Source organism: Salmo trutta, chromosome 7 (genome assembly GCF_901001165.1).
Source record: "Salmo trutta chromosome 7, fSalTru1.1, whole genome shotgun sequence".
Classification (NCBI taxonomy): domain Eukaryota; kingdom Metazoa; phylum Chordata; class Actinopteri; order Salmoniformes; family Salmonidae; genus Salmo; species Salmo trutta.
The window spans coordinates 18051867-18077058 of NC_042963.1; the positions used below are offsets into that span (position 1 = coordinate 18051867).

Here is a 25192-nt window from a genome sequence, read left to right on the forward strand (position 1 = left end):
GGCATTGCATGAAGTTGTCCAAAGACCATCCTCAGGCACTGTGCTCTTTGATCTCATGCTATTTCATATCTTGTGACATTGTTTGCGTGTCTTCTAGAGAAATGGTTTTCCTGAAGTAGTTGACACTAGTTTTTGTTATTCATTTGGTCATTTATTTTCAATTTTGGAAACTTGTTTATTGTTTTCCCAGAGAGCCCCATGCTATTTATTACTTGAGCTTGTTGTATTGGTACATTTGCAATCTGAAGAACTAAGATGGGACTCTTTCAAAGTTGAGGCACTTGTTACCGGTAGCAGTGCATGTGTAAAATCACTGGGGAAGCCAAGCCTATGTGTTGTTATAATTTGTTGTTTGCTCTATAACCTGTTAATTCATATGCCTTGCGACCGTTCTATACAGTATAGGCCTAAAGGCCGAGTTACCACCAGTCACAAAGTAAACAAGAACTGCCTCCACTATTCCAGCCTCATTTCAACTTCCACATTTTAAATTCATCAAATCACCTCTGCTTGGTCTAATACAGTGACAACTAAAAATTACCAACAACTATTTAGCCCTATCAAAACAAGCTAAATATGATGTGGCTGTCCGTGGTTCTGATTTCTGTGTGAGTGTGTGCGTGTGCATTTGTGCAAGAGGAAAAACATGTTCATTCACTCTACTTGTAGAGAAACGGCAATGACATCCTCCTCTCTTTCATGTTGACGAAACAGTCTATCACTCTATTATATAATACACGCTTTTATTTTTTGTTGACCTAGGCTACCTGGCTAAAATTCTTGCTCGCTAGGCAAACTTCCATTCATGGGAAACGTTAGCTAGTTAACATTAGCCTTCTACATCTAAGTACATATTGAACTTCCATCCTCTCTGGCCAGGGGCACAACAATGTATGAATTAATGGTTGGATCAGAATCGCCGTTATAGTCATTGGCCAGTACGGAGAATAAAGTAAAACCACAAGTCAAAATCCATATCTCCATCCATGGCTAATTTAGGAAAGGGCCAATTTTAGCTAACTGGGTAGCTAGCCACCAGAGGACAACAGCACAACAAGATGCAACAATTTCAGTTTTTCTGTCAATTACGTATGCTCTCAATGGGATTTGATAGGAGTGACACCAAATCCAAGCTGGCTTCCCTTGACACTTTTTTTTCATGAGCCAGGACCATTCACAGTTCAGCTCTCTCAGTTTAGGTCAACGCTGATTGGAATTTTTGTATACTTATTTTGTCAAGGGAGGCCAGATGCTCGCTGTCTTCCCTCACCTGTAATGCTACGGGCGGTAACAATGTCATACTCGTTTGGACCATACAGCATCAGATAGATGGCCTACATGTAGAGAGACATAGGGGCAGTGTTTGGCTCACTCTGATGCTTTCTCCTGTGACATACTTTCAGCTTCTTGTGAATTGAAGGAAAATTCTGAAACACAGAGAGACAGAAGATAAATAATTGTATGTTTTCATATATAATTTCAAAAAACATTTTTTGGTGAAGCCTGGCTTCCCTTGGCATCCATGAATACACATCACTGCTTGTACCACAATTCTGTTTTAAAAAGCAAACCTAAAAGTTAATTAAACTATTTTATGATAAGGCGTTGAAGGGCGTTGAAGCACATTAGAGTGACTACCCCTAAAAACCATTGAATGGGGTTCTGCTGTTTCATCGCCCCCAACGCATTTAAAGGATCACGGACGTTTTAGACTGAAAAGACCTATAAGGATTGACCATGCATGCTTCCAGCAGGATGCACAGCCATCTGGTTTGCATGCCCTGCCAAAGGACTGGGTGGTTGGAGTTCGTTGGTGAGTATACCGCTAACTAGATCATAGACTGCTGGTTATGTATCAGGTTATGTATGTTTTGATAATCGTTATTGCTAGCATAGCAGATGCTAGTTACCCTAACTAGCTAGATGGCTGGCTAACGTTAGCCTACCTCAATACAACTTAGTCTAAGAAACACGAGAACATTTCAAAAGAATGCAAATCATTTATAGGAAAAACTTTTTTCATAATTGTGATGTCGCCAGATTAACTGTAGATGCAGTACAACTTTAGCCAGGTAACTAAGATTGAGGGGACCACCATATTTTAGTTAGCTAACGTTAGCATTGCTAGCTATTTTTTACTCACATTGCTAATAACAGTAATTGCCATCTCTCCAAAGTCAATTGACAACATCATAATATGTGACTCGTTTCAGGAAACTAGGTGTATGTGGCACATCACTATTTCACAGGAGAGCCAATTCAATGTCAACTTTTTTTTTAGCAAAATGCGTTTTATGGCAGAAATGAACTTTCATATGCCATCTGTAAATATGAATAACATTGTTAAATTATGAGCCTAGTTGGTTTAACCACAGAAAAAGATAGGAACCTTACCGCTAGCCATGATTGGCTGAGATAATGGATGGGCTGGACATGCTTAAAGATGAGTTCGGATTGGTCTGCCATGTAGCTCGCTTCTGTCTATAACATGAGCTGGTCAGTATGTGTAGGTATTCCTTTATAACGCTGCTTTTTTGAAAGATTCGAAAAAGAGAACACACAGAAGGCTGTTGTATAAAACACATGTCTCCGGATTACATCTTCAAACTAAGGGCAACCATGGGATCTGTGACAAGAGAGGGAGAAGCGTCCATCCATATATACGGGTAAGAGAGTCTAGCTAGCTACATTTTCAGATATTATACATTTCTAATTTAGTCAGAAAGTAGTTTTCATTTCACGTTAAAGCATACTTTTAGCTAGCTAGCTAGCTAACGTTAGCTGGATGACTCGTCAACTAACGTTACTTGTATGATCTGTGTAGTAATATTATTCATATTTGAGCCATTTGCATTACTAGTTATAGCCTAATGTTAACTAGCTAGCTAACATTGAACTTGGTTGGTTAGCTACCTGCAGATTCATGCGTAGTAGTAACGTTATGAGTTATGATAATTGTTGAGCTAGCTACATGTCTAAACAAGACTCCACTATGCAAGTAACCATTTCACTACACCTTCTGTATCCTTGTGACAACTTTGATTTTATTTGATATAGTATGTGTTTATCAGAGACGATAATGTGAAGAACATGCACTAAAGTCAAATTAGGATATAATATTAGGCCAACGAGACAGAGTCCAAGTTCTAAAATTCTCCGGTAGAATGCCCTGCTTTTATTTCGTCACACTCACAACCGTGAGCTATTTGCTGTAATTGGCTCGCCATTATCTTTTTAATAATGATCTAGTTGTGAGTTTATTTTCCTGTAATAATGAAGACAAATGAGGTAAAGTGAATTTGTTGTCAGCTATATTATGATATTATGCACTGGCTAGCCAGCTAACTTAACATTAGCTTGCTAACAAGCTATAAACTAACCAAAATATTGTTTATAAAGTTGCTTTTAGTTGCCTGGTTTACTAGATTTACATATAATTTCATTTTTAAACAGGTGTTAAAATACACTAGTTATGCTATTTTGGACTACCAGGCTGCTGATGTCATGCAGCCTGTCGTTTTTGTGTTTAAACTTTTTCATAACGACAACGACAAGTTTGATGTCAAACGACAATAGAATGTTCATGATATCACTGCGACAACTGTCGATAGACATAGTATAAACCACCCTTTAGTCTTGATATCGCCTCATGTGAATATTTAAAGAGATGGGTGGGACTAAGGCTTAAGAAGGTGTGAACAATGCTGAAAGGGTGTAGAAAAATAAAAGCTCTCCGGTAGGTTTACCAAAACATTCAAGGGAAATTTTCTCAAAAGTGAGGTTACAACTTTATCAACTTTCCACGCAGAATTACTTTCCCATTGTTCCTCAACTGTAGTGTATGATATACCATTTTGTAGCTCGGAGTTTCTACTTTTATCCAATGTAAAAACACTACATAAGATCGAGCTCGTCGGTCACACATGGCAAAGTTGTTTCCTACTAATTATTTGCCTACTTTAGCATGTCATCATATTTCCATGCCACTCTAAATTAGTGTAATTTAGACAACAGTCACATTAGCCTCTGAAGTGCAACCCATGTCTAGGGCACAAATAAGTATTGGATGCAACTATGGTGGTACCATCTAACTTATGTCTGACTACAACAGTGTACTAACTAGCAGTAACAAACCAACCCAGGGCCATAGCAAAACATATGACAGTTGGTTGCATACTGTAACGGCGTCACCGGCCTTAATCTAATCTGGGTACCAGACTGATCCCCTGGTCATGAACAGATGCCGGGACCTTCCAGAAGGAGCGAAGGTGGGTATCATATAGTGCTGAGCGATTAGTGCTTTTTGAGGTCATTTCGGTTCGATTGTAAAAAAAAATTAGCATGAAATGTTGACATGAAATGCAGTATGCATTATGTGGGTTGAATGCTGTAACAACACAGAATAAAACAATTAATAATTAATAAGTACAAAACTATTAATGGTAGTGACTGCCCATTACTGCAAATCACTTACTAACCATCATTTATTCATATTGCACATTACTTAAATATTTGTTTAATTTGATGACTTTATTGTTTCATTCCAAGTCATCATATCATCTCTATAGAGCTGCTGCCTTTGCCATCTGACAAAATCACAATTTTAGTAGTTCTTCAAAGTAAATAAGGGATAGTTTTATGACTGCTGAATACCAACAATCAATCACTTAGATCATGTATTTCAGGTAGACATACTTTGCGAAGCAACTGCTTTCTATCCCTCTTGATTGCACGTTCTCTGTTCTATCAATCTCTGTGGGTCTCAGTGCTCCACACAGACCAGTCAAGTAGGTGGGCACACAATGGATTATCGTCATTGTAGTTAATTACCACGTTTTCTGCGCTAAACTATGTAGAATATTGGCCTGTTGAAAGCTACAACTCCGTTAATTGCTCAGTACTAGTATCATAACATGTCCAGCAATGTGATTTGAATGGTTTAGCAATCTCCAAAAATAATTTAATTCACTGTTCACTTGCTATTTTCACAGCTTGTCAAACCTCAAAAAAAAGTGTGTCATGTGACACAAGTACCCTTATGACACCTCCTCCGTTGTTGCCAGTCTCCCTCGAATCCTATGAAAAGGACACGCCATCATGAAGCCTCTGATAGTAACCGAGTTACTGCCCTGATGACACAGATCGCTTCATCAACAACGACAGGTAATGTGTGTTATGTGAGAAGTACTATTAAAAAAATACCTGGCTTGATAAACTAGTAAGCTAATTCCCCAGCCAAACAAATACAACTAGTTTTCATTTTGGTTGTGAAGTGCATTAGCAAAAAGCTTTGTCCTTTCTTTAGAACAAAATACAATTCGCCACTTGGCTGTCAATTATATCACCGTGTTACAGGCTCTCTCAGTCAACACCACGTCATAAGATTGATTGCCTGCTGCAGTTGTTCGAGAGATGTCCAGTTTGCAGCCGAACATGCAGCATCGAAAAAAGACCAGCAAGTGGGCCCTCATCAGCATCATATAGACATGACCTCGCTGTGAGCATTCCTATGAATGTTGGCAAGTATCCGGCCAGCAACATTCACCTGTCAGCAGCAGCAGCTTTCACAGGCTCATCATTTGTACAAATACAGAAGGTAACCCACTTCATTACTTTGATACGTTTGATAATCCAATTGTGAAACATAATTTATTTAAACTGACATTATTTGTTGCTTATTTTCTACTTAGATGCATATAATGTCCAGAGCATAACCTAGTGTGGTGGAACCAACTTGATTGCTGTCTTCACCATTCTATTTCACTTTACATTTTATGATAACTGAAGTGAAATAGAAAGGTGATCGCAGGAATCAGATTGTTTCCACCAGGCTAACCATAACCACCATCATTAATAATGTAATCAGTGCTCTCTGTGTGTGTGTGTGTGTTTGTGTGTGTGTGTGTGTGCATGCGTGCGTGCGTGCGTGTGTGACCGAACAGTATCTTTGATGAAGGGCCAGGGACTGATCTACGCTGCCATGCCCATCAATGGGGTGCTGGCAAACACCTCACCCCAGCCTCACCTCTTGCCTGTTCACCAACGGGCGTCGATATGGAGAACAAACTTCATCGTAATATATATTTGTGTGTCAGATATCACCTATCCCTAACTCACATAGGTAATAGAACAGTGACTGTGTGCATGTGTTCACAGATGCATGAGATGCAGAGAGATCTGGCGCTCAACACAACCACTCAACACATCCACAATAAGGTGATCACTAATAATACAATACAGCACCAATGTCTAGTAATAGCAACACCCTTTTCATTCCATGTGCCACTGAACTCTGCCTCAATTCTGCCTATTTCTACAGATGGACTGGAGATGCTTTTGCCAGACGGCAGCCTCAGGCGTTTGATAGGGAGAACATAATTGGCTAGGTTTGATCTGACCTGTTCGAACTTCAACATAGTACCTGTTTGTATGTCAGATATTACCTATCTGAACTGCCATTGGTAATAGAACAGTGACTATGTGTGAATGTGTTCACAGAAACATGTATGGAGATAGCACATGGAGACTTGCAAGATGATGTGATGAAGTCCAGACTGACAGACGGGCTTGTTACTGATGTCTCTGAATGAAGAGAGATTTGGTATAAAAGTTTCACTAGACACAACTTTTACTTGTATTGTCTTTTTTTTATTATATAATTGAATGGTATCAGTCAATATGGGGAGGGAGAAACCCTGTGTATTCTGGACCAGGATCAGGTATCAGTCAATATGGGGAGGTAGAAACCCTGTGTATTCTGCACCAGGATCAGGTATCAGTCAATATGGGGAGGTAGAAACCCTGTGTATTCTGGACCAGGATCAGGTATCAGTCAATATGGGGAGGTAGAAACCCTGTGTATTCTGGACCAGGATCAGGTATCAGTCAATATGGGGAGGTAGAAACCCTGTGTATTCTGCACCAGGATCAGGGAACTCCTGTTGTTTATGGGACACCACACAGGAAGGTATGACCACTCTGACGTTTCCAAGGTAGCCACATTACCACTAGACCGTATCCGTATCGGCTGGGAATGACAATGAAAGATGAAAGGTGCACATTGTTATATTAGTAGAACACTGCTTCTGTGGTATTATGGAAAGGGTTGTTTATTCTACATGGACCTGTTACTATATTTGAAAGTTATTAAAACCCTGTAATAACAACACATTTCCCTGCACCTATTTGGTGCATGTGACAATAAAACAAGGGCACACCCAAGAAACACCCACATCAAACCACACCCCTAAGCCAACTCACATTTGGCTTCTGTAATGGCTGCCAGCATTTCTTGAGGAGCATGCCAAAAAAAGAGGCCAAATCAGCGGGTGCAGTTCCTCTTTAAAACCAGCATAAACAAGTAATAGCAATGTAGAGAAAATCTGTGAACTCTTTTCAGCTAACCAGACGTTCCTTTGAGGCCTACATTGTAGGCATGCTCCCTACACACTCTGGCTTACATCTTTGTTATGAAACAATGATTGATTAGGGCTATGTTACAGGAAGAAATGTGCGTAATTTATGATTCCTAGTGCATCTCATACGCACTCCAGTCTAAGATCAGAGCATGCTGCAACTCGCCCACTCTTGGGTTAATTTGAGTGTCTGGATAGAGTATCAGTACTCACACACACACACACACACACAGACGTGCCTTTATTTCTTTCTCACAAACATACATAGTCACTATCTTTCCCTTTCATCAGAGATCTGTTTCTCCATTAGTGCAAGTCCTGCTACTACTATATAGAAACAAAAAATTCTGTCCTCTTTTTGCTCATGTACTCTGTTCTCTTCCAAAAATGTGGGCTTAGTTATCTTGAATCTGTGGGCATTGCTTCTCTAACCATGAGAATTGGATTAGCCGTCCATGCCTAGCCCAGAATACTTGGCAGGTCTTAGTGTCTGGGTTCACTGGACCTCTCTCTGTTAGACCCAATGCCCCCCCCCAATTCAATTTGGGGAAATTACCAACAGCATGCTCTGCTGCTTAGGACATGGTCCTAATGCAAACCAATGGCCTTCATTTCTAAAAGTGGGTTTGACAGCGATGTGGCATTTTGTGAACCAGACAAATGTATTTTTCCAGAGTTTGTTTTGCAGACTGAGACAAACCTCACACAACCTCATGTTGACTTTTAAACTAATGGTGATTATGTTTTGTCCTGCGATGTGATTTGAGAAAGGGAGCGTTGCGATTGTAGGACCTTAGGCAAGGGAAACATCAAGGGTTCTTGCAGTGGCTCTGAGTACTCATAAAAAATGTGGTTATTGAACTGTTTTCAGCTTGCTGTGGAGTTTGATAACATAGCCTTGTGGATGCATGATGCCCACTCAGCCAGCAAGTAGGGACTCAGACTGGGTTGTGCTAATTTTGTCCACTCTACAAAAGGTGTTATTGGACGTTAGAATGTTACCTCAGGCGAAACCTTGAGAAGATAGCTGTCAGCTACACATTTATTCTCTGACTTCACATGGAGTGGCAAAGGAAATGTGCCATAGAGAATGAACAATCATGACTGTGTCACTGTTGAAACATTTGTTTACAGTGGAGATTTAAGATTTCCTTGATCTTTATTGACAATCCCTGAAGCGAGCCATTGACGAAAAGCAGGTAATTGCATATTCGCATAATTTGTCATGCTCTCGCTGTAATGTGAACAATGGTGGTGCACATGTACTAGCCAACAAAAGCATGTCTGTTTGGAATGAACAGATGTTGCCACAGAGGTTACCTCATTTTGTGGGTGTCATGCTGTATGTCATTCTATGTTGGAATTTGTTTAATGTGATGTTGGCTGCCTAGTGCTTTTGTCATATTTTATTCTCACTGGGATCATTAGCCTAAGTGGAGAACAGTGTCTCCATGTCTTGTTTTGTATACACATCCTGCCAGCAAACCACATTTTCGGGTCGCCTAAATCCAAACTGTGTAATTATTATTATACATTTTTGGGATGGAAAAATGATTAAAGTGAAAACTAAAACAACTAAACCCAGATATAAATGTAGAAAACATAATGGAACTGTACACTGAGTGTACAAAATAATCCAGGTGTGATCTATGATCCCTTATTGATGTCACTTGTTAAATCCACTTCAATCAGAGCAGTTGAAGGGGGGGAGGCAGGTTAAAGAAGGATTTTTAATCCTTGAGACAACTGAGACATGGATTGTGTGTGTGTGCCATTCAGAGAGTGAATGTGCAAGACAAAAGATTTAAGTGACTTTGAACGGAGTATGGTAGTTGGTGATAGGCGCACCGGTTTGTGTCAAGAACTTCAACGCTGCTTGGTTTTTCACGCTCAACAGTTTCCCATGTGTATCAAGAATGGTCCACCACCCAAAGGACATCCAGCCATCTTGACACAACTGTGGGAAGCATTGAAGTCAACATGGGCCAGCATCCCTGTGGAACACTTTTGACACCTTGTTGAGTCCATGTCCCGACGAATTGAGACTTTTCTGAGGTGCAAAAGTGGGGATGCAACTCAATATTATTAAGGTGTTCTTAATGTTTTGGTCACTCAGTGTATATTTCTTAATAATATAATCTTTGAGAACTAACAATCACCAAAATAAAAGCTAGACTGGGAGAATTGAACATTCCAAAAACAATGAATTAAGCCGTTTTCATATATTTGTTTTACATAGGATAAAAGTAGAGACTCATGGTAATTCATACACTGCAGTTGAGGAACAATGGGAAAGTGATTCTGCTTTGAAAGTTAATAAACTTGTAACCCCACTTTTGAGAAAATGTGCCTTGAATGTTTTGGTACGCCTACTGGAGAGCTCTTCTTTGTCTACACCCATTGAGCTTCGTTCACACCCTCTTAATTAAGCCCTATCCCCTTTAAAGATTCACATGGGGCCATGCGCTAAACAACCAAAGATTAGAAGACTAAATGCTGGTTTATACTACATCTATCAACATGTCTGTAGACAGTCGTCGCAGTGACATCATGAACATTCTATTGTCGTCCTACATCAAACTTGTCGTTATCAAAAAGTATAAACACAAAAATGACAGGCTGCATGACATCAGCAGCCTAGTGGTCCAAAATAGCATAACTGGTGTATTTTAACACCAACAAACCCATCCATTTAAAAAATTAATTTAGGGCCTCCCGAATGGTGCAGCGGTCACTACAGATCCTGGTTTGATTCCAGGCTGTGTCACAGCGATGGGACGATGGGACAAGCAGTGATGGGACAAGACTGGAACTACCAATTGGATACCATGAAATTTGGGAGAAAAGAGGGTAAAAAAAATTGAATAAAAAATATGTCAATATAGAAAACCAGGCAACTAAAACAACGTTCTAAACAATGTTTTGGTTAGTTTCTAGCTTGTTAGCTAGCTAGCTAACGTTAAGTTAGCTGGCTAGCCAGTTCAATAAATGACCATATCATAGATTACAACGTCTTAACTCTAGCTCATTTTTATTCATTATTACAGGAAAATAAACTCACAACAAGATCATTATTTACAAGTTAATGGCGAGCTTGTTACAGAAAATAGCTTACGGTTGTGAGTGTGAAAAAATGGGGCGGCAGCGTAGCCTAGTGGTTCGAGCGTTGGACTAGTAACCGAAAGGTTGCAAGATCGAATCCCCAAGCTGACAACGTACAAATCTGTCGTTCTGCCCCTGGACAAAGCAGTTAACCCAATGTTCCTAGGTCGTCATTGAAAATAAGAATTTGTTCTAAACTGACTTGCCTAGTAAAATAAAAGCACAGCATTCTACTGGAGGATTTTGGAACTTGGACAGGGTCTCATTGGCCTAACTTTATATCCTAATTTGGTGCAGGTTATGTTGTTCTTCACACACACTGTATCAAATAAAATGTACGTTTATTTGTCACATGCACAGGATACAGAAGGTGTAAACGGTAGAGTGAAATGCATAGTGGAGTCTTTTAAACATAATCCCAACTAATAACGGTAACTGAATCAGCAGGTAACTAAATTTAATCAACTAGGTTCAATGTTAGCTAGCTAGCTAACATTAGGCTTTAACTAGCAATGCAAATCGATTTCTGAGATACAAATAATATTACTACACAGATCATACACATAGCGTTAGCTAGAGAGCCAGCTAGCTAACATTAGCTAGCTAGGTAACAGTATGCTTTAACTTGCAATGAAAACAACTTTCTGACTAAATTTGAAACATATAATATCTGAAAATGTAACTAGCTAGACTCTTCTACTGTCACGTGTGCTCCCTCTCCGGGTCACCAGGCTGCTCGTTATGGCTCACACCTGTCACCATTGTTACGCGTATTATGACACTCACCTGGACTCCATCACATCCTTGATTACCTTCCCTATATATGTCACTCCCTTTGGTTCCTTCCCCAGGCGTTATTGTTTCTCTTTCTGTTACATGTCTGTGTGCTGTTTGAGTTTCTTGTTTTGTATTATGTTCCGTTTATTTATTAAAACACTCACTCCCTGAACTTGTTTCCCGACTCTAAGCGCACATCTTTAAACTACATTGATGAACGCTTCTCCCTCTCTGTCACTGATGTCATGCATGGTTGCACTTAGTTTAAAGATGTGATCCAGAGACAGGCGTTCTCTTTTCGACTCCCTCTGTGTAATGTTTGCAATCAAACGCCAGACTTTTCTCCAGCTCCTTAGCTATCATACTCCGCTTCCACCAGGCATTTCATTGATTTCATAAGTCGGTCAACTTCTATGTTGCAGTTCTTCGTGATATCTTTTTTTAAATTGCATTAGAAAGGATTACCTATACATACTGAGCAGCTCATGTTATAGTCAGAAGCATGCTACATGGCAGACCAATCCGAACTCATCTCTCGGCATGTCCAGCCCATTCAATCCATTATCTCAGCCAATCATGCGTAGCGGGACAGTTCCGGTCTTTTTCCGTGGCTAAACCAACTATGCTCATAATTTAACAATTGTATTCGTATTTACAGATGGATTACACGTTTGTTATTAAGGCACATGAACGTTCACATGTTCCAGAAGGCATATTTGCCAAAAAAAAGGCATTTTCATAAAACATTTACGATGACGTAAATTTGCCTCTCCTGTAAAGTAGTGATGTGTGACATAGGCCTAGTTTCCTGAAACTAGTCACAAATGTGTAGAATTGCAAGAAATTTGCTTTAAAACAGCAACAAACAAAAAAAGTTCCATGGAGAAATGTGTAGAATTGGAGAAAATTGGCTTAAAAATGCCCCACAAAAATTATACAATGCCAAGATGAGGTAGTCTCAAATGTAGCTGTGCCAACGGCTGGCGGCTGCTACGTCCACCACCTAAGCCCCTTTTTGATCCAGAAAAAAACCCTGGACTGTAGGCCTATATCCTAAAGCATAGGCTACATTACACATCTACAAGCACAACATATACATGACATATTGGCTGAAGCTTAATGAGTGTGTGAATAAGAGACGCAGTCACATATTCATAACTAACTGGACTTGTTTAATGTGAAACGTATTGTATTCAGAGCGTTCAGCTTTCAAAGCTTGCTTGTTGTAGCTATAATGACATGTTTATGATGCATTTTAGATGTGTAATGTATGCTTTATGATATACATAGTTACCGATTAAAGATACATGTGAACTTGCCCACTGTTGACTCAATCCAACTACCTGATTGCGCTGGAGGAGATGGCTGAAATTTTTCGGGCTCCTAACCAATTGTGCTATTGTGTGTGATTTTTTGCATTATTTGTCACTTATAATGTACATATATTTCTGCCGCCAGCTCTTATGACTGAAAGGAGCTTCTGGATATCAGGACAGCGATTACTCACCTCGTGCTGGACGAAGAGTTTTTCTTTAACGAGTCGAACGAGATGGATTTACTTCAGACACCCGACAAGAAACAAATCCCCGTCATTCGCATAAAGAAGAGATGGAGATATCGGGGACATAGGTCGGGGTGCCTTGTAAGGATCTGACGGCAAGTCAGTAATCCCCCTCTACCATCAGTTCTATTAGCCAACGTGCAATCATTGGATAACAAAATGGATGAGCTCTGATCAAGACTATCCTACCAACTGGACATTAAAATCTGTAATATCTTATGTTTCACTGAAATCTAATATTAAGGAAGTCTCAAGGTTTTTCTCACCTGAGATAGAGGATCTCATGAGAAGCTGGAGACCACACTATTTACCAAGAGAGTTTCCATCTATATTTTTACGTAGCTGTCTATTTACCATCACAAACCGATGCTGGCACTAAGACAGCAATCAACGAGCTGTATAAGGCCATAAGCAAACAAGAAAATGCTCATCCAGAGGCGGCACTCCTAGTGGCCGGGGACTTTAATGAAGGGAAACTTAAATCCGTTTTACCAAATTGTTCCCAGCATGTTAAATGTGCAACCAGAGGAAAGAAAACTCTAGACCACCTTTAAACCACACACAGACACGTACAAAGCTCTCCCTCTTCCTCCATTTGTCAAATCTGACCATAACCCTATCCTGTTGATTCCTGCTTACAAGCAAAAATGAAAGCAGGAAGTACCAGTGATTCGCTCAATAAGGAAGTGGTCAGATGAAGCAGATGCGGAGCTACAGGACTGTTTTGCTAGCACAGACTGGAATATATTCCGGGATTCTTCCGATGGCATTGAGGAGTATACCACCTCAGTCACTGGCTTCATCAATAAGTTAATCGATGATGTCGTCCCCACAGTGACTGTACGTTCATACCCCAACCAGAAGCCATGGATTACAGGCATCATCCGCACTGAGCTAAAAATGGTAAAGCTGCCGCTTTCAAGGAGCGGGAATCTAACTGGGACGCTTATAAGAAATCCCGCTATGCCTTCCGACGAACCAAAAAATAAGCAAAGCATCAATACAGGACTAAGATTAAATAATACACTACACCGGCTCCGAAGCTCGTCGGATGTGGCAGGGCTTGCAAACTATTATTATCTACAAAGGGACGCACAGACGCGAGCTTACCAGTGAAACGAGCCTACCAGATGAGCTAAATAACTTCTATGCTCGCTTCGAGGTAAGCAACACTGAAGCATGCATGAGATCATCAGCTGTTCCAGATGACTGTGTGATCACGCTCTCCGTAGCCGATGTGAGTAAGACCTTTAAACAGGTCAACATTCACAAGGCCGTAGGGCCAGACGGATTACCAGGACGTGTACTCCGTGCATGCGCTGACCAACTGGGCAAGTGTCTTCACTGACATTTTCAACCTGTCCATGAACGAGTCTGTAATACCAACAAGTTTCAAGCAGACCACCATAGTCCCTCTGCCCAAGAACACCATGGTAACCTGCTTAAATGACTACCGACCCGTAGCACTGACGTCTGTAGCCATGAAGTGCTTTGAAAGGCTAGTCATGGCTCACATTAACACCATTATCCCAGAAACCCTAGAACCACTCCAATTTGCATACCGCCCCAACAGATCCACAGATGATGCAATCTCTATTGCACTTCACACTGCCCTTTCCTACCTGGACAAAAGGAACACCTATGTGAGAATGCTATTCATTGACTACAGCTCAGCGTTCAATACCGTAGTGCACCCAAAGCTCATCACTAAGCTACGGACAAAGGAGATGATTGTGGACTATAGAAAATGGAGGACCGAGCACGCCCCCATGTTCATTGATGGGGCTGTAGTGGAGCAGGTTGAGAGCTTCAAATTCCTTGGTGTCCACATCACCAACAAACTATCATGGTCCAAACACACCAAGACAGTCATGAAGAGGGCACGACAATGCCTATTCCCCCTCAGGAGACTGAAAAGATTTGGCGTGGGTCCTCAGATCCTCAAAATGCTCTACAGCTGCACCATCGAGAGCATCTTGACTGGTTGCATCAAAACCAAATCAAATCAAATGTTATTTGTCACTTGCGCCGAATGCAACAGGTGTAGACCTTACAGTGAAATGCTTACTTACAACCCCTTAACCAACAATGCAGTTTTAAGAAAAATACCTAAAAAAATAAGAAATAAAAGTAACAAATAATTAAAGAGCAGCAGTAAAATAACAATAGCGAGGCTATATATAGGTGGTACCGGTACAGAGTCAATGTGCGGGGGCACCAGTTAGTTGAGGTAATTGAGGTAATGTGTACATGTAGGTAGACTTATTAAAGTGCCTGTCCATAGATAATAAACAGAGAGTAGCAGCAGCGTAAAAGAGGGGAAGGTGGCAATGCAAATAATCTGGGTAGCCATTTGATTAGATGTTCAGGAGTCATATGGCTTGGGGGTAGAAGCTGTATAGAAGCCTCTTGGACCTAGACTTGGCACTCCGGTACCGCTTGCCATGCGGTAGCAGAGAAAACAGTCTATGACTAGGGTGGCTGGAGTCTATGACAATTTTTAGGGTCTTCCACTGACACCATCTGGTACAGAGGTCCTGGATGGCAGGAAGCTTGGCCTGGACCAATGTACTGGGCCGTACGCACTACCCTTTGTAGTCCCTTGTGGTTGGAGGCCAAGCAGTTGCCATACCAGGCAGTGATGCAACCATACAGGATGCTCTCGATGGTGCAGCTGTAGAACCTTTTGAGGATCTGAGGACCCATGACAAATCTTTTCAGTCTCCTTAGGGGGAATAGGTTTAGACGTGCCCTCTTCACTGCTGTCTTGGTGTCCATGGACCATGATAGTTTGTTGGTGATGTGGACAACAAGGAACTTGAAACTCTCAACCTGCTCCACTACAGCCCCGTCGATGAGAATGGGGGCGTGCTCGGTCCTCCTTTTCCTGTAGTCCACAATCATCTCCTTCGTCTTGATCACGTTGAGGGAGAGGTTGTTGTCCTGGCACCACATGGCCAGTTCTCTGACCATCCTCCCTATAGTCTGTCTCGTCGTTGTTGGTGATCAGGCTGTTGTATCATCGGCAAACTTAATGATAGTGTTGGAGTCGTGCTTGGCCATGCAGTCATGAGTGAACAGGAAGTAACAGGAGGGGAATGAGCACGCACACCTCAGGGGCCCCCGTGTTGAGGATCAGCGTGGCGGACGTGTTGTTACCTACCCTTACCACCTGGCGGCGGCCCGTCAGGAAATCCAGCATCCAGTTGCAGAGGGAGGTGTTTAGTCCCAGGGTCCTTAGCTTAGTGATGAGCTTTGAGGGCACTATGGTGTTGAATGCTGAGCTGTAGTCAATGAATAGCATTCTCACAAAGGTGTTCCTTTTGTCCAGGTTATGAAAGGGAAGTGTGGAGTTCAATAGAGATTGCATCATCTGTGGATCTGTTGGGGCGGTATGCAAATTTGAGTGGGTCTATGGTTTCTGGGATAATGGTGTTGATGTGAGTCATGACCATAATTTCAAAGCACGTGAGTGCTACGGGTCGGTAGTCATTTAGGCAGGTTACCTTAGTGTTCTTGTGCACAGGGACTATGGTGGTCTGCTTGAAAAAATTTGGTATTACATACTCAAACAGGAAGAGGTTGAAAATGTCAGTGAAGACACTTGCCAGTTGGTCAGCGCATACTCGGAGTACACGTCCTGGTAATCTGTCTGGCCCTGCGTCATTGTGAATGTTGACCTGTTTAAAGGTCTTACTCACATCGACTACGGAGAGCGTGATCACACAGTCGTCCGAAACAGCTGATGTTCTCATGCATGTTTCAGTGTTGCTTGCCTCGAAGCGAGCATAGAAGTAATTTAGCTTTTGTCACTTGGCAGCTCGCGGTTGTACTTCCCCGCCTGGTATGGCAACTGCTCGGGCCTCTGACCAAAAGGCACTACAGAGGGTAGTGCGTACGGCCCAGTACATCACTGGGGCCAAGCTTCCTGCCATCCAGGACCTCTATACCAGGCGGTGTCAAAGGAAGGCCCCAAAAAATGCCAAAGACTCCAGCCACCCTAGTCATAGACTGTTCTCTCTGCTACCGCACAGAAAGCGGTCCTGGAGTGCCAAGTCTAGGTCCAAAAGACTTCTTAGCAGCTTCTACCCCCAAGCCATAAGACTCCTGAACAGCTAATCAAATGTCTACCTGGACTTTTTGCATTGTCCCCACCCCACCCCCCATTTTTACACTGCTGCTACTCTCTGTTTATGAACCATGCATAGTCACTTTACCTCTAGCTACATGTACATATTACCTCAATTACCTCAACTAACCGGTGCCCGTGCACATTTACTCTGTACTGGTACCCCCTGTATATAGCCTCAATACTGTTAATTTATTGTTGCACCTTAATTATTTGTTATTTTCTATTTGTCTTATTTTATTAAAAAAATATATGTTTTAGTTCATTTTTTTACTTCATTTTTTTTTCGTAAATATTTTAACACTTTTTTTCTTAAAACTGCATTGTTGGTTAAGGGCTTGTATTCGGCACATGTGACAAATATTTTTATTTTATTTTATTTGTATGCCAAAACATTCAGTCACATATTTTCCACTCATGCTTACTTCATTTACGACCAACTGGAAGAGTTGTGTCACAAACATACTCAGTGCTCCGTGTGGCGCAGCGGTCTAAGGCACTGCATCTCAGCGCAAAAGGTGTCACTACATTCCCAGGTTTGAAACAAGGCTGTATCACATCTGGCTGTGACCGGGGTAGGCCGTCATTGTAAATAAGAATTTGTTCTTAACTGACTTGCCTAGTCAAATAAAAGTTTGTGGTTTTGGTGTGTTCTCCCTTAACTTTGTTAGTCCCAAAATGTCCTGCTCAGTTAAGCATGGGGAGAGAGTGGCGTGGAGGGAATTCGCTATAATCAGATCTGCATTCCAATGGGGAGCCAAATAGTTCAATGTTTAACTTAATGTTATTGAACTATTCTGTCATTTTATAAAATAAGAGTGAGGTGTTGGATTGACAAAGCTTTTGGGACCATACTGTTTCAACCTAAGTTTAGTTAATGTCAATTGAATTGCAGAAGGATATATTTATATTGCACCTTTATTAAATGAAATATACATATTATTTAGAATATGCATGGAGGTATACATATTTCCCTTACTATGTTCAACTTGTAAGCTATTCCGGGTTGGAGTGATTTTAGATGATGAAAGGTTAGGGCCGATGTAAGAGGCCGATGTGTCACTTCCTAACCACAAAAACTGTCATGATAATCCTCCAAAGCTTCCGCTAAGCCCACTAAATATTCTCAGATCACTCGCCCGTTACAATTCAGGATTTTCCCAAGTTTTCTTTAAGGCATTCCCATTCCCTCAGAAAAAGGCCTAGTTTATTTGAGCAAGTTTTAGTCAAATCCTAGACTTTTATTGTAGTGAATGGTACTACGGGATAGTATCACACACTACAGCATGCCAGACTTAGCACATAGGAAGGATGACATCATCGTGACTTAAAGTGCTTCAAGTGCTGACGGTTGGTGATTGGGGGAGAATCTCAGTTGCATTTTCTTGATTCCTTGCATCCTCTAATTTTAGGACGTGACTCACCTTATATTTATGGAGCTTTTTATGGCGAAACAACTTATAGACAACCTTTTTTTTACTATAGTTAATGGCCCTTTTTAAACTATCTGGAATACCCCTGTGAAAGTATTGGTTAACCTGGCCGTCCCGCCTAAAGAAACTGTGGGGGAGGTTTCTATCTCCCACTAGACCCCAAAGTGGTTCAACCTTGGAGAAAGGGGCAAAGAGGGAATTTGGAGGCTGTGAGGCTTTGGCAATTCATAGGGTGTCACTATAGCAACCGGAAGCATTCTCACTCCTTGGGACATTCTTAAGGAGGGGTGGGGGTTCTAAAACGGGTCCCTTTTTTGGGAGTTACAGAGAGGGGGACTTCTCAGACCCTTTAGAAGCAGGGCATTGAGAGCTATTGTCCTCATGCAGATTTCTGTCATGCTCACACAAAGCAGTTTGTGGGACAGCAACTCGGAGGAAAGACAATCGCTGAAAGAAGGGATTTGTTTTTTTCTCTTCGTGTCTGGGGCTCAGTCAGACCAGGATTAGACAGTGGGCCTGTCAAAACAGGTGTTTCATCTAACTAGCTCGCATTTGCTCATATAGGCTAATTCACACTTGGCTTCAAAGTAAAAGTTCCACTTTTTCGTGTGAGATGCTGAACAGCATTGATTTGGGGTTTGCAGTTATATTTTGTATTTGGATGGAGTTGGATGCTTTTTCAGAAAGCGGCCAATTTGACAGTTACTAGACTGTGCTGACAGGAACATTCTGCATTTGGTTTCACTGTTCATCACAAAACTGCAATGTATTGACACCATTGATTCAGAATTTATTTTATAGGCATTGGTTTCCTTTTTCAGTTGAGTTCCACCTATTGTTCCCCTTTTCCTCAGCTACCCATTTACCGAAGAGGGGCTTTATTTTCAAATCGAAAATGGATGCTGCGGGATACAAAAGGAATTGTTGAAATCTGAGACGTAAAGCATGAGTTCTATGAAGGTATTTCCTATGAGATTACACAAATACACTGTGGCCAGTAGGGCATCACCCACTGCTGGAACTAAGCTCTAATCTCTGAATTCCTCAAACAAAACATAATTGTGGGAAACAATTACAAAACATTTCAATTAAACATTTTGGTTGAGCATTTCTGACATTCCACAGTAAATTACTGAATGTTATTTTACATCAGAGATAGACAAGAGAAAAACAAAATGCTGATGGTTAATAACACCCACTCACCTCTCAGCGTTTTCTGTTAAAGTTCAATTCCCTTTCAGTTGTGGAAATCCCCATGCATTTTATTCAACTTTTGGCCATTTGTCATAACCATATGCCAAGTTATACAGTGTACATGCTAACCTAGTCATTTGTATGTCTGGATTCTTGACATTTGGCAGAGTTAAACTGAAAGTGGAGGAGCGCACTGATGCAAATTGAAATCGCATGTGGCTGTTTGCAAGTCTGGATTAATGCAGGGGTTTACACGGGCTCAACACCCTGGGCCCAAGCCCATAGGGGGCCAGAGGCAGAGATAAAACATTTTGGAAGTAAAAATATTGTATTTTCAGCTGTTTGAAGCTGGTGTACAAAACCGAAAGTTGAAGATGCAAAAACGAAACTTAAGAATGGGAAGCCTAGGATTAGCGCACAGAGAATAGATTTAGACTTGATTTCAATGAGAATGACATATCTATAACTCACATTTCTATGTGAATTTGGTCAGGTTGTCCAAAAAGTTACATATTGCAGCTTTAAGTTTTATCACAAGCACATACAAGTAACTGCTAAAATAAAATAAAACACCAACATAAGTGTCAAAATAGGGTGTTGGGCCACCACGAGCCACCAGAACAGATCCAATACGCCAATGAGTGGACCTAAACCATGCCAGGAAAATGCTCCCCACACCATGACATATACAGGGCCTTCAGAAAGTATTCATACCCCTTGACTTATTCCACATTTTGTTGAGTTACATACAGTCTGAATTCAAAATGGATTACATCTACACACAATACCCCATAATGACGGATTTTTTTTTTTAAACATCTTTGTTAATTTAATAAAAATGAAATACAGAAATATTTAATTTACATAAGTATTCACACCCCTGGGTCAATACATGTTAGAATCACCTTTGGCAAACATAGGTGTGAGTCTTTTTGGGTACGTTTCTAAGAGCTTTTCACAGCTGGATTGTACAGTATTTGCACATTATTATTATTTAAATTCTTCAAGCTCTGACAGCCATTTTCAAATCTTGCCATAGATTTTCAAGCTGAATTAGGTCAAAACTGTAACTAGGCCACTCAGGAACATTCAATGTCATCTTGGTAAGCAACTCCAGTGTATATTTGGCCTTGTGTTTTAGGTTATTCTCCTGCTGAAACTGGATTTTGCCTGTGCTTAGCTCTATTCTGTTTCTTTTTATCCTAAAATATTCCCTTCCCATGACAAGCATTCCCATAACATGATGCAGTCACCACCATGCTTAAAAAAAGTAAGCGTGGTATACTCAGTGATGTGTTGTGTTGGATTTTCCCCAAACATAACACTTTGTATTACTTTCTTTGCCATATTCTTTGCAGTTTTACTTTAGTGCCTTGTTGCAAACAGGATGCATGTTTTTGAATATTTGTATTCTATACAGGCTTCCTTCTTTTCACTCTGTCATTTAAGTTAGTGTTGTGGAGTGACTACAATGTAGTTGATCCATCCTCCTATCACAGCCATTAAACTCTGTAACTGTTTTAAAGTCACCATTGGCCTCATGGTGAAATCCCTGAGCAGTTTCCTTCCTCTGCGTCAACTGAGTTACAGTAGGAAGGACACATGTATCTCTGTTGTGACTGTGTATTGATACACCATCCAAAGTGTAATTAATAACTTTACCATGCTCAAAGGGATATTCCATTTCTACGTATTTACCCATCTAGGTGCCCTTCTTTGCGAGGCATTGGAAAACCTCCCTGGTCTTTGTGGTTGGATCTGTGTTTGAATTTCACTGGTTGTCTGAGGGACCTTACAGATAATTGTATGTGTAGGGTACAGAGATGAGGTAGTCATTCAAAAATCAATATTGCACACAGAGTGAGTACATGCAACTTATTCTGTGACTTGTTAAGCACATTTTTACTCCTGAACGTATTTAGGCTTGCCATATCAGAGGGGTTGAATACTTATTTACTCAAGACATTTCAGCTTTTCTTTTTTTTATTGCTAAAAACATAATTCCACTTTGACATTATGGGGTATTGTGTGTAGGCTGTAACACAACAAAATGTGGAAAAAGTCAAGGGGTGTGAATACTTTCTGAAGGCACTGTACATTGTATCCGTCATTTACTCAAGTGTTTCCTGTATTTTGAGAGTTACCGCTATGCCTACAGTCCGGAAGGCCACAATTTGGCAAGCATGCGAGACAAATGTAGAGAACCATTTGTTGCGTTGTAGCCATAGACATGTAATCCGAAGGGATTGAAACCTCGTAATGTGGCAATTTGACTGTTAAATTCATGGGTACACTAGCAATGGCTCCCAGTCCTTTTTTGAATGGAAACGGCCATCTATGGATTATATTTCTATGGTTTGTTGAGGCTGTCAGTTTGCCTTTCGCAAATTTCAAAATACAGCCATGGGAAAAACGTACAGTTTGGAAAGCAAATATAGCTTATCTAGGCTATTGCCACAACGAGCGCATCGGCCATCGCCGGTGTGTAGCCTATTCGCTCCATCTTCATCATTGGGTGAGTCAGTGTGCCACTGGGAAGTTTATTTAGTGGCCTACTGTAGCCAATTCATATGTTTCCTCTAGAGGTTGACCAACTAATCGGAATGGCCGATTAATTAGAACCGATTTCATGTTTTCATAACAATAGGTAATTTGCATGTTTGGACACCGATCATGGCCGATTACATTGCACTCCACGAGGAGACTGCGTGGCAGGCTGACTACCTGTTATGCGAGTGCAGCAAGGAGCCAAGGTAAGGTGCTAGCTAGCATTAAACATATCTTATAAAAAACAATCAATCTTAACATAATCACTAGTTAACTACACATGGTTGATGATATTACTAGTTTATCGAGCTTGTCCTGCGTTGCATATAATCGATGTGGTGCCTGTTAATTTATCATTGAATCACAGCCTACTTTGCCAAACGGGTGATTTAACAAGCGCATTCGCAAAAAAGCACTGTCGTTGCACCAATGTGTACCTAACCATAAACATCAACGCCTTTCTTAAAATCAATACACAAGTATATATTTTTAAACCTGCATATTTAGTTAATATTGCCTGCTAACATGAATTTCTTTTAACTAGGGAAATTGTGTCACTTCTCTTGCGTTCTGTGCAACAGAGTCAGGGTATATACAGCAGTTTGGGCCACCTGGCTCGTTGCAAACTGTGTGAAGACCACTTCTTCCTAACAAAAAGACAGCCAACTTCGCCAAACGGGGGATGATTTAACAAAAGCGCATTTGCGAATAAAGCACAATCGTTGCACGAATGTACCTAACCATAAACATCAATGCCTTTCTTAAAATCAATAAACAGAAGTATATTTTTTTAAACCTGCATATTTAGTTAAAAGAAATTCATGTTAGCAGGCAATATTAAACTAGGGAAATTGTGTCACTTCTCTTGCGTCCATTGCACGCAGAGTCAGGGTATATGCAACAGTTTGGGCCGCCTGGCTCATTGCGAACTAATTTGCCTGAATTTTACTTAATTATGACATAAAATTGAAGGTTGTGCAATGTAACAGCAATATTTAGATAAAATACGGAACGGTTCCGTATTTCACTGAAAGAATAAACATTTTGTTTTTGAAATGATAGTTTGACCATATTAATGACCTAAGGCTCATATTTCTGTGTGTTATTATACTATAATTAAGTCTATGATTTGATAGAGCAGTCTGACTGAGCGGTGGTAGGCAGCAGCAGGCTCGTAAGCATTCATTCAAACAGCACAGCACTTTACTGCGTTTGCCATATCCAGAAGCTGATTTAACAGCATGATTATTACACAGGTACACCTTATGCTGGGGACAATAAAAGGCCACTCTAAAAGTTGTAGTTTTGTCACACAACACAATGCCACAGATGTCTCAAGTTTTGAGGGAACGTGAAATTGGCAAGCTGACTGCAGGAATGTCCACCAGAGCTGTTACCAGAGAATTGAATACTCATCATTAGCTGCCATCCAACGTCGTTTTAGAGAATTTGGCAGTACGTCCAACTGGCCACACAACTGCAGACCACATGTAACCACTCCTGCCCAGGACCTCCTCATCCGGCTTCTTCATCTGCGGGATCATCTGAAACCAGCCACCCGGACAACTGATGAAACTGTGGGTTTGCACAACCGAAGAATTTCTACACAAACTGTCAGAAACTGTCTCAAAGAAGCTCATCTGCATGCTTGTCATCCTCACCAGTGTCTTGACCTGACTGCAGTTCGACGTTGTAACCGACTTCAGTGGGGAAATGCTCCCCTTCGATGGGCGCTGGCACGCTGGAGAAGTGTGCTCTTCATGAATGAATCCCGGTTTCAACTGTCCTGGGCAGATGGCAGACAGCGTGTATGGCGTTGTGTGGGATGTTTGGGATGCTCTAGAACGACGTGTTGCAGTTCCCGCCAATATCCAGCAACTTCACACAGCCATTGAAGAGGGGTGGGACAACATTCCACAGGCCATAATCAACTCGATGCGAAGGAGATGTTTTGCGCTGCATGACACAAATGGTGAACACCAGACTGGTTTTCTGATCCACACCCCTATCATTTTTCAAACCATCTATGACCAACATATGCATATCTGTATTCCCAGTCATGAAATCCATAGATAAGGGCCTAATTTATTTCTTTCAATTGACTGATTTCCCTATTTGAACTGTAAAATCTTTGAAATTGTTGCATTTTCCATTTATATTTTTGTTCAGTGCACATTTGAAACCTCAGCACGTTTATCTGGTACTGCTACTTCCTGTATGTAGCTCCATTCTTGTGTATTTTATTTGATTCCTCTTGTGTTACTATTTTTTTTAACTCTGCGTTGTTGGGAAGGTCTCGTAAGCAAGGATTTCATGGTGAAGTCGACACCAGTTGTATTCTGTGCATGTGACAAATAAGATTTGATTGATGAGCTGAATCAGGTTAGTTACTACTGGGGGTTGCAGTGAAAATCTACAGGAGGGTAGCTCTACAGGGATAGAGTTGGAGAGCCCTGATCTAGGCTACATTATTAAAACTATGCTAATGAGTTTAACCCAGTAATCATTAGGTCCAATACTGTTTATCTCTACCCCTATCCACGTTATTCCATATAGGCCTATTGGTTATTCCATATAGGCCTATTGGTTTTATTCTGCAGTAGCATCTTCTTATGACAATGTTGAACAGACATGCCCATAAACTAAAATACCATGGTTAGTTGAGAGCCACCCCATGCTATTCTCTCCTGGTGTTTTATACCTTTGCCTTGATCAAAGCCTTGACGTTCCCCACCAATGTTGTTAAGAGCCAGAAGCGGATGAGTAGGGAAAGGCACGCTATGTGGTGCTCAGTCTTTTCTCCTCTCTCCACACATCTTTCTCTCCTCTCAGTCATCTCTCTTTTGTTTCTTGCCTCACCCATTCTCTTTTCTCTTTCTCCCCCCATTCTCTTTTCTCTTTCTCCCCCCATTCTCTTTTTCCTTTCTCCCTCCTCTCCTTTTAACGTACGGCTCTCCAACCCTTATCCTGGAGAGTTACCCTCCTGTAGGTTTTTACACCAACCCCAGTTGTAACTAACCTGATTCAACTTATC

General features: G+C 41.0%; 1 protein-coding gene across 2 annotated transcripts in view; it reads left to right on the forward strand.

Moving 5' to 3' along the window:
* The window catches only part of LOC115197042 (cadherin EGF LAG seven-pass G-type receptor 1), an 83201-nt gene that overhangs the window by 4544 nt on the left and 53465 nt on the right, over positions 1-25192 (forward strand). The window lies entirely within an intron of this gene.